This window comes from Dromaius novaehollandiae, chromosome 1, assembly GCF_036370855.1.
Source record: "Dromaius novaehollandiae isolate bDroNov1 chromosome 1, bDroNov1.hap1, whole genome shotgun sequence".
NCBI lineage: Eukaryota > Metazoa > Chordata > Aves > Casuariiformes > Dromaiidae > Dromaius > Dromaius novaehollandiae.
The window spans coordinates 149092967-149102128 of NC_088098.1; the positions used below are offsets into that span (position 1 = coordinate 149092967).

Below are 9162 nucleotides of genomic sequence, written 5' to 3' on the forward strand. Positions count from 1 at the left end.
GGAGTCAGAGGCAGGATCCTGCCTGCCTCCCCGCTGCACGGTGCTCGGTGGGTGGGTTTTCTCCAGGGTGCCTGGAGGAGAGGGAAGCCGGGGGGAGTCTTCACGGATCGTTTCCACCGTGGTCTCTCTGGCCCAGAGCTTGTGGAGTTTGCTCAGTTTAGGTGACTGAGTAACTGGGCAGCCCCACTGCATTCAACAGCAAGCCCAAGGGCTGTTTTCACGAAGGGTAGAGAAAAGCTTTGTAGGGTCAGCGGTTCTTATGAAATGCTGAGCATTTTGTGCTATTTTTTTTCTGAAATATTTCAGTTCTGTAAACCAAGAATGGTGGAAAGTAGCTCCCAGAGCCAGTTGTCCAGGTGTCTTAAGCTTTACCGCCTTTGAACCTGCGGTTATTTCTTGTCTAATGTGATCAATTACATAAGCAAATCCTTGTTCTGCGGAAGTGAGTGTGGGACTTGCCCTGCTTTTTAGAAAGTGCCAGTTTAACCATCCTTTCTCCATTGCTCTTTTGGAGTCTTGAGATAAAACCTATCAACAGAGCTCTTGTAATCAGCTTCAGCACAGGTCTGGCACTTGATCACTTATCCTATAGGTGGACCATACTGATTTTAATATGCTGTATGAAACATGTTCCTGACCAGATACATTGCGTTTAAAACTGCGCGGCAGAGACATTATTTCCAGTTCTTTGGCAGTGATAAAATCATCCCTGTGAAACGTAGTGGACTCTGAGTCAAATATATAGTGAACAACTTCTGACATATTATTTATTTCAGTCTGTGGTTATAGGTGCTTATTTATGGTACTGATTGGTTGAGATGGTTATAGGTGAAAATGAATGTAGATAAAATATGTCAGAAAAAGCAAACCTATTTCTAAAATACTTAGCACAGGAAAGTGTATTTTAAATATAAGAGGCTGATTAAAGTTTCTTTACAGCACAAGACTATATTGACAACATTAGTAATATTATATCTATTTTCCTCATAGGAAATTTTTGTTATTTATCTCATAACAGCTTCAGTAAGTCTTACCCTGCTCTTGGTGCTTTTAGTGAAACCATGCTCAATTTAAATTGTGCTGAGATTGGAATCAAACCTGTTTTCTGTAAAACTGTAAATCACATCCTATCAACAAATGTGTATTAAAGTACTGTTTGATTTTTCAGATCTCCAGTACCGTTCTGGATCTCTGTTATTCCATATTTAACAGCATGCATACAAATGAGGTAACGTCTAATTGCTTCTTTTACTTAAAAGCATCCCCTCCTTAAACGTAGGAAGCAGCCCCTCAAAACCAGTTTCCTAACATTTCTCTCCAAATGATAGAATATAATCTAATATCATCATGGTTTAGGAGGTGTAGGAGAGTAACCAGGAAGTATATGAAAGACTATTTATTCTCATTAGTAGCTTGCATATAATTCTTAACTCTATTAAATTATATATCAAATTGCTGTTCTTACGTAGTTTTTATTTCACCAGTTCAGAGCTCAAGAAGCAACACATCCACTTACAGCTGGGGTCGGTCAGTATTTTAACCCAACCCTCGCTTTTGAATAATGCAGGATTAAATATGATAACAAAATACACAATATTCGTTCAACAGGGTACTTAAGATCATGCTGAACATGAAAGTATGTAAGTTGCTTTACCGATTTTAGTAGTCCATTTGTGCTTAGGTTCAGTGCTCCTGAATCAGAACCAGAAGTTTAAGTCTACAAGGTATTGAAGACTTCCTCCTTGATCAGTCACATTAGGACCTGGCCCAATGTCAGTTTTGCTTTATAGCACTTTCCTGTCACCACCAGTTAATCAAGAACCTTTCCAATAAAATGCACGCTGGTTTTCTTAGGTATGATTGTGCTCAGTTGAAAAGGCCAGTACAGTTGTAGAGCTTTTGAATCCTCTGTTTTCTCAAATCACAAGGAAAGCCTTCAAGACAATAATAGAAAGTATTTTGAAATGTATTTTGGTATCTCTTCTTGCCAGTGTCTTTAGCTTATTTATTATTCCAGGCATATTTTCCTAAAATAGCTAGCAAACTCTACAATACTCAAGTTTATTATACAAAAAATCCTAGCACTTCAGTCTCAAATATCTAAGTGTATTGAGTTCAGTATTGACCCATCTGCTTCTACGGCTTAGCTGATTAGGCAACATCCAAAATCATCCAGTAACTTTGAGTGGAACCTTATTCCTGGTTAGTAGTGTAGTTACTAACTTTGCCAAAAATTCACCCTGTGCTATGAGTCCTCAAGGTTGGGAGCTGGATCTCATGAAGTATCCTTTCAAGAGATAAGACTAATATCTGCTGGATAGTCACTTATGGTAGAATTTCCAGGTGTGGTCTGATTAAATGGCAGATCAAAACTAAATGTGGGATGTGGAAAAAGAGCTACACAAAAAATGCTAATTTTTGCCTAGCTGTCCCAGTCTGTTACAACATGGAGTTACACTTCCTCAGCCCACATGGAATCTTGGGAACACACTGCAAACAAGAATATATAGTGCTACCAATGAAACAGTTATGATATACTACTGATTTCAGCTGGACCTGAGCTTTCTACATGATTTTGGTATTTGTGGGTTCTTTTTTTTTTTGATTTTGATTGAATTAGAGTTATAGATTAGAGAAGGTAAATTGTGTTTTAATGGGAAGAATGATGATGCCTTAGCACCATGAAAGTCAAAGTCAACTGGAATTTTGACATTAATAGAACTTGAACACCATCTGGAGAACTCTGTAATCTTTTGAGAGAACTGAATATTTAGTTTCAGTTCCTAATCTTTCAGTAAATGTTGCGGATGGTGTTTTCAGAGGAATCAAAAGGAACTAAGTATCTGAATTCAGCTATGTTACAATCACCTCTGTCTCATACTCCAAATCCTGACTCCCTCCTTTGTATTCCTTCTCTCCAGCTTCCCATCCACATCCTTTGCCCGTGTTCTTCCCCTCTGTCTTCACATCCACGCTCATTACACATGCCAGTTTTTCAAGCCCACCCCAGATAACGAAACCCGTTTGCTGGTGCACCTACCGCGGCGACTCCCGGGGCTCTCCTGCCAGGGCCAGGCCAGGCGCAGGCAGCGCAGGGTGGCCGTGCCATGAGCCGAGGGGCTCCCGGGGGGGCTCTCGAGCCTCGCAGGAGCTGCTCGGGTGTATCGCACCACAGGCTCAGGGCTTCCCTAGACACCGAGCTCCCAGCACAGTCATCGTAAAAGTTTCTGTTCCCGAGTAGGCAATGAGCAGTTCCCTGGAGAATGCACACTGCAGGGGCAGAGCTTGGGAGCAGTGGTCATGACTGGGTTAAAAACCCAAGGCAATCTGAAAGGTGGAGAGCAGCCACATTTTAACAAGAGAAGAGCCATCAGTGTAACTCAGACCTGATGGATGGCACTGCTGTGCTCTCCTCAGCCCGAGCTCTGCTTCGTCCTCCAGAGCACGACTGCGCTTTGCTTTACGGCGATGAAAGCAGGTGGAACGAAGAGCTAAAACTGGTAAAAGTAGGATTTAAAATAAGTCTTTAAACAGGTCCACTTGCTGCTGCTGTTCTCTTAGCTGTCTGTGATATGTATACTATTCTCTTTTCTCACATGGATTGGAGCAATTTAACCAGTGGTAGAGGATTAATTTGACAAACCAAAGAAATGACAGCATCTTGATTAACATACGCTGTCACCTTGCAGGAATCACAGATTGCTGCAGCAGAATTTACAAAGAAGGTATGTACATGTAACGCCAAGCAAGTGGCAGTGGGCAGGGGAGCATGGCCCTTCCCCTGTCTATTTTGCTGCTTTATTTTAGTCAGCTCGTTTTTTGAAATGGTTGAGAAGAGAGCTGTACTGACCCTGCTTCTGCAAAGCAATCCACCATGTGTAAAGCTTCCTTTTATACATTTTCTAAAGCCTGTGAATCTTGAATTATGGTAATTTAATATATTTACACTAGACAGAAAGGATAATTCTTGACAGTGCCTTTTGGGTATTGATTTTTAATCAGCATTCCAGATGAATGGGCATTGGAGACTAGCAACATCTAGTTGTTTGCATGCTGCCAAAAAAGGCCCTGAATTATTAATATTCTTGTGGAATGACACTGGAACTTGTCAACAGATCTATGGAACTGAGTTTAAAATATTTTGTTCGTGTTTTATTTTACAGGATAGTCATGGGACTCTGGGACGGCCCTTTTTCCTTTTCAGGGTATCTGAATCTTTTCCTTTTAAAATTCTGAATAACAGACAATATTACATATCCATATATGAGCAACTGTTTACCTTCACAAGCTCTTGTTGCCCCTGTTTTGAGTAGACGATAAATATCCCTGACTTGAAAGCTTTGGGAGCCATTGCTTAGAAAGCTCTGGTTCAAACAAACGACCATGAGATGATGAGATCTGGGGTAGTAATGGATTAAACATTTTTCAGTTGGAGAGAGAACTCTGGAAATGTTGTATCTTGAGCTGTTTTATCTTAAAAGATAGGAAGTAATATGTGGCTTGTATCTCTGAGACTGCCAACGTGCACAGGTACTAAATTCACCAGATAATATGCATGAACTGAGTGTTAACATGGTCTGATAGGTCTGGTTAGTAAGAAATGGTGCACTGTATAACAGGATGAAAAGCCAGAGCAAAATTATGGACATCATCTTTTGCTGAATTTTCACCCATTGGCTTGCTGAACTATGGCATTTTCTAATGCAGGATATGCCTGTATAGATGCAGTATGTGATTAAGACCAAACTAATTTTTATCTTCATCTTCAACACATCAAAAAATTTATAAAAAAAGGAGGTTGTGACAGGTAACCAGAGTCCCAGTTCAGCTGTCATCTAAATTTTAGTTCAATTTCAAATATGTCTGGGCTGGTATTTGCAGTCATGCCATTTTTATGCTCTTTTTTAAGCATCTACTTAGTACCTTGATGAATTGGGACCAAAATACTTAACAAGAATATTTAAAGTCAGATTGTTTAGCTGTCAGGTCAGAGGCTGTGCAAAGATTTCCCAAATTAAAAGGCAAAACCCACCCTGCATGGATCCCTCTGGTATTCGACATGTTGTCCCCTTGTAGGAAATCTTGCTGCACCCTTGTTATTTGCTCTATCTGCATGATGGGAGATGTATTTTGGTGTGCTTCTTAATCTAATGTCCAATACCTCTGTATGACCATCTAATTATATTTTTCAGCCTCGAAATGGAAGAACTATCGAGGGCAGTGGTGAGTAGGCCATCCAAAAGTGGCAAGAATTTGTTTTGTTTTGTCAGTAATTGTGACCCTTGTGACAGAAAGGGTTACAGAGCAGTATAATGTTACAAACCTAGATTCCCTCATGGATGTTTCATATGGTCCCTGAAAGCTGCCTGGGCAGAGCTGCTGTCTTTCATGCTAGGAGGCTTACAGTGAACACTTTTGGCAAAAGGCTTGTTTTCTCTTTGTTCTTCAGAAGAGGTTCATTAAGGAGGAGTTTCATCCTCTACAGAGTGATAGAGATGGGACAGAAATGGTAAAGTTTAAAAACGGTCCTTTTTTTTTCTAGAGTGCCTAAATTGTACTTGGAGTACAAAAGCTTGCCAGGTCCTTAATGGTGATAAGTATGTGGTCTCATCTCTGTTTCTAGAGTCCCCTAATGCTGCACGAGAAGCCACTAATACAGATCTCTGCATGCAGATGGGAGTCATGCTCACATCAGGATCAAGACCTTGTTTTGCATAAATACTGACTAAAAAGAGCAAGGGTGGAGATGCAAGAAAGGAGGACAGTGACTTCTGATATCAGATAGCTCTTACATATCTGCCTTAGAAAGAGTCTATTTGGGGTCTTAGTGAACTTTAATGGGAAAATGGACAAGATAGTCCATGCATGTGTTCTCTCTTTCAGTCTCTCTTCTTCCCAAAATACCCCCCAAAATAAAAAATCATCCTTTCCTATCTGCAACATCAGAATTGCTTTGATGGCCAACTGGAAGGGTTGCTTTTTGGGACAGGACAGAAGGAAAGCAACGAAATTTTGCATGGAAAACTGACAAGTAAAGAACATTTGCTGTATGTTCAAGATTAAACCATTTTAGAAGGAACCAGAGACTGGGAGAATGCTGTGGAGCAGCATCACTACATGTATGCCCTGGTCTTAGGCAGTCCCCTGGGCATCTATAATTTCCCACTGCCAAAAGGAAGATGTGCAACTGGATGGCTCTTTGGTCTGAGCCAGGATAGCTGTTCTTGTGTTCTTAGGCCCAAGTGTGTGGGAAATGTTTCATAACTAGTATGAAAAGTGTTTGAGTGCTGCATGGGATGGTATACACAGAAGGGATGAACCCTAGTGCTCCCAAATCTGTTACTCTGAGTAACCGGAAGCATGAGCCCCCAAAAGAAGCCAAACAGACAAACAGAGTGTTCCTATAGCGTTTCAGCAAAACAGTTCAATGACAATTAGAGTAAATTCGCATCCAAATACTTTGTGTGAAGTACTCTGCTGACATCAGAATTGCTATGTTATCAGATAAATCTCATTTAAGTGCTAGCATGGAAACCATTAGTCTATAGTGATGCTCCAGCCTTACATATAGCCATAAATTTTATCCACAGTTCAGTGCCCTGAGGTTACGGGGCTACTAGATGAACACTGTGCCTGCAGCCCTCTGAAAAGAAGCACAGTGAGGTAGGGCATGGTGGCGGGAGGAGAGCTGTGTGAGGAGGAAGGATTCATGTGTGAGTACAAATAACAGATCTGGGCAGTTACCCAAAATTGCAAAATTTTACCTATCTTAATCTTCTGGAGCTAGAGTTTCAGGCTATTTCACTTCTAACTTTGGGAATGACCACACTGAAAACAGCATCACATTCAGATCTGCACCTTAACATGAAGTATGTCATTGTGTTAATTTGTTTCAGAATACCATGGAGTATGAAGTTTGTGGATCCATTTACCAGACTGATGACTTGCTTTATACAAAGAAAATAAACTTTCTCTTGAACAGTTTGCCTATTATGTGACTCAGTTGTCTGGAATTTACTGATCCGTGTAATAAATTTGCAATCATAAATTCTTTTTGTTGTCCTTTTTTGTTGTAGACTTCATTGGTCTGTAATAAACCATTTTCTGGTTCCAAATGTGTTCAGCGGAAATCATTCAAATGAATATAGGTAACTTTTAATACTTCCAATGGTGCATTTTCCATTTATGATTTCCTCTTTAATAGGGTCATGATGATAAGCCTGCCCTTTTCATGAGATAATATCTTTTCCTAGACTTTCAGAATATACGTCTCAAACAGTGTGATAAGATATTGAAATTATCATGGATATTTTAATGAATTAATTCTTATTTTGAATAATTAATTTGAATTAAAAAGGGGTTGAGTATGGTGAATCCAAAGAACTTTGAAGGGGGTGGATCAAGTACCACTGTTATATACCTGCACTATTTGATGAGATGAAGTATTCTTTCAGCCTTGCTTTACTGGATGTCATAAAGCAGAAATGAATAATGAGAGATGATCTGAACATCTGCACCTTTTACTGAAATCACAAATTTAAGCTTGCAGTGCAGCTGTTGGGGTTTGCACCCTAGAGAGTGGGGTGATTTGTTTTCAATAGGTGGAAACATTTATGGGAAGAATAAACAAGGTGTTAAGCAGCTACTTTCTCAGGAAGAGAAGGGCTTTTAGTATGATAAATAATTAATACGATAAATATGAAAAACCCGGGTCTGGCATAGGAAGCCTGCCTGGTGGATGCATGCAGGGTTGCGATTCCCCAGTACTTGCTCAAGCCCTTCTTCAGCCCCCCCTTCCCTCCTTGGTTGCTCAGTCCTGTAGCATGGCTTGCATCTCAGTTATGCTGGCACTGCTCTGCATGAACCAGATGCGGGAACTCATCTGTCTTTTAAAAAGAAAAACCTGAAAAAAATGTGTGTTTGTGTGTGTGTGTTTTTAACTGGGTAACTTCCTGATCTGGACTGTAGTAAAAGGAGTTTGGCTTGTAGAGACAGGGAAGTGATTAGTCGTTTGGCTTTTGTTAGAGCACATCTAGAGTACTGTGTCCAGGTTTGGGCCCCCAGCACATGAAAGAGAGAGATTAGTTAGAGCAAGCTCAGCAGAGAGCCATGCGGAGGGCCACCAAGGCGGTTGGGGCTGGAGCACTTGCCCCCTGAGGAGAGGCCAGGGGAGCTGGGCTTGCTCAGCCTGGGGAAGGGACAGCTTCAGGGACACTGAACAGCCCCCCAGCACCCATGAGGAGTCATCAAGGAGCCAGAGCCAGGCTCCTCTCAGCGGGGCATGGCAGGAGGGTGAGAAACAGCAGGCAGAGTTTGAAACAAGAGAATTTCAGGCTGCATATAAGGAGAAACTTTTCCGCTTGGCGGACAGGCAGGCAATTCAGCAGGTTGCCCTGAGAGGCTGTGCCGTCTCCATGCTTGGAGCTGTTCAGGACCGAACTGGACAAAGCCCTGGGCAACCTGGTCTGGATTGCTTGGGACTGGACTAGCAACCTCCTGAGGTCCCAGCCAGCCTGAAATATTCTATATAATAGGTATGATTTCATGCTGTTGATGCAGCAGGCTAATGATTCACTGTCTTTGAAAGAAGTGATGCTGCCTTCTCCCCTGCACCACCTCTCCCTGCCCTCGTTGGCAGCGACACTGCTGGCACAGATGCTCCTCTGGCTCCAGCCAGCCACCGCAGGAGAACAAACCCCAGACACCAACCCAACCTCCACCTCGCCTCCTCCCCTGCCCTCCCCCAAAGGGAATCATTTTTGGCAGTTTAGCCTCCCAAATGTCCTGTCAGGAGTCTGACAGACTTGAATGCCAAGGGAGTGGAGGGGACGCCTGGTCCTGGACAAGGAGAAGCAGGTCTGCTCCCTGCCAGGCTCTAAGCTCCAGTTTGGCTTAGTTACATCAGGAAACTGCCTGCAGCGTCGCCAGCCATGGTGCTGGCACTGCTGAGAGGGCGATGAATGATGGCATGGCACAGAAATGAGAGCCAGGAACTGTTAGGCATGCCGTTTGTCAGGGAGCAGCGTGAGTGGGGCTGCTCCATGAGGGGGGATGAGCCCTGAGCCATGAATGACCCCAACAGAAGCAGTGCCCACGCCAACCACAGCACAGTCCCACAGCATCTAGGCAGGGTCAGGCCATGGCTGAAGCCCCAGGCCAGGG

The 9162-nt window shown here is 42.5% G+C and overlaps 1 long non-coding RNA gene across 1 annotated transcript; it reads left to right on the forward strand.

Annotated features, from left to right (window-relative positions):
• The first annotated feature begins 1168 nt into the window (after positions 1 to 1168).
• LOC112984941 (uncharacterized) lies at positions 1169 to 7005 on the forward strand. Its single transcript, XR_003259618.2, has 5 exons — positions 1169 to 1228; positions 3690 to 3725; positions 4164 to 4205; positions 5193 to 5223; positions 6897 to 7005. It is a non-coding gene; the product is annotated as an uncharacterized LOC112984941 (long non-coding RNA).
• The last annotated feature ends 2157 nt before the right edge of the window (positions 7006 to 9162 follow it).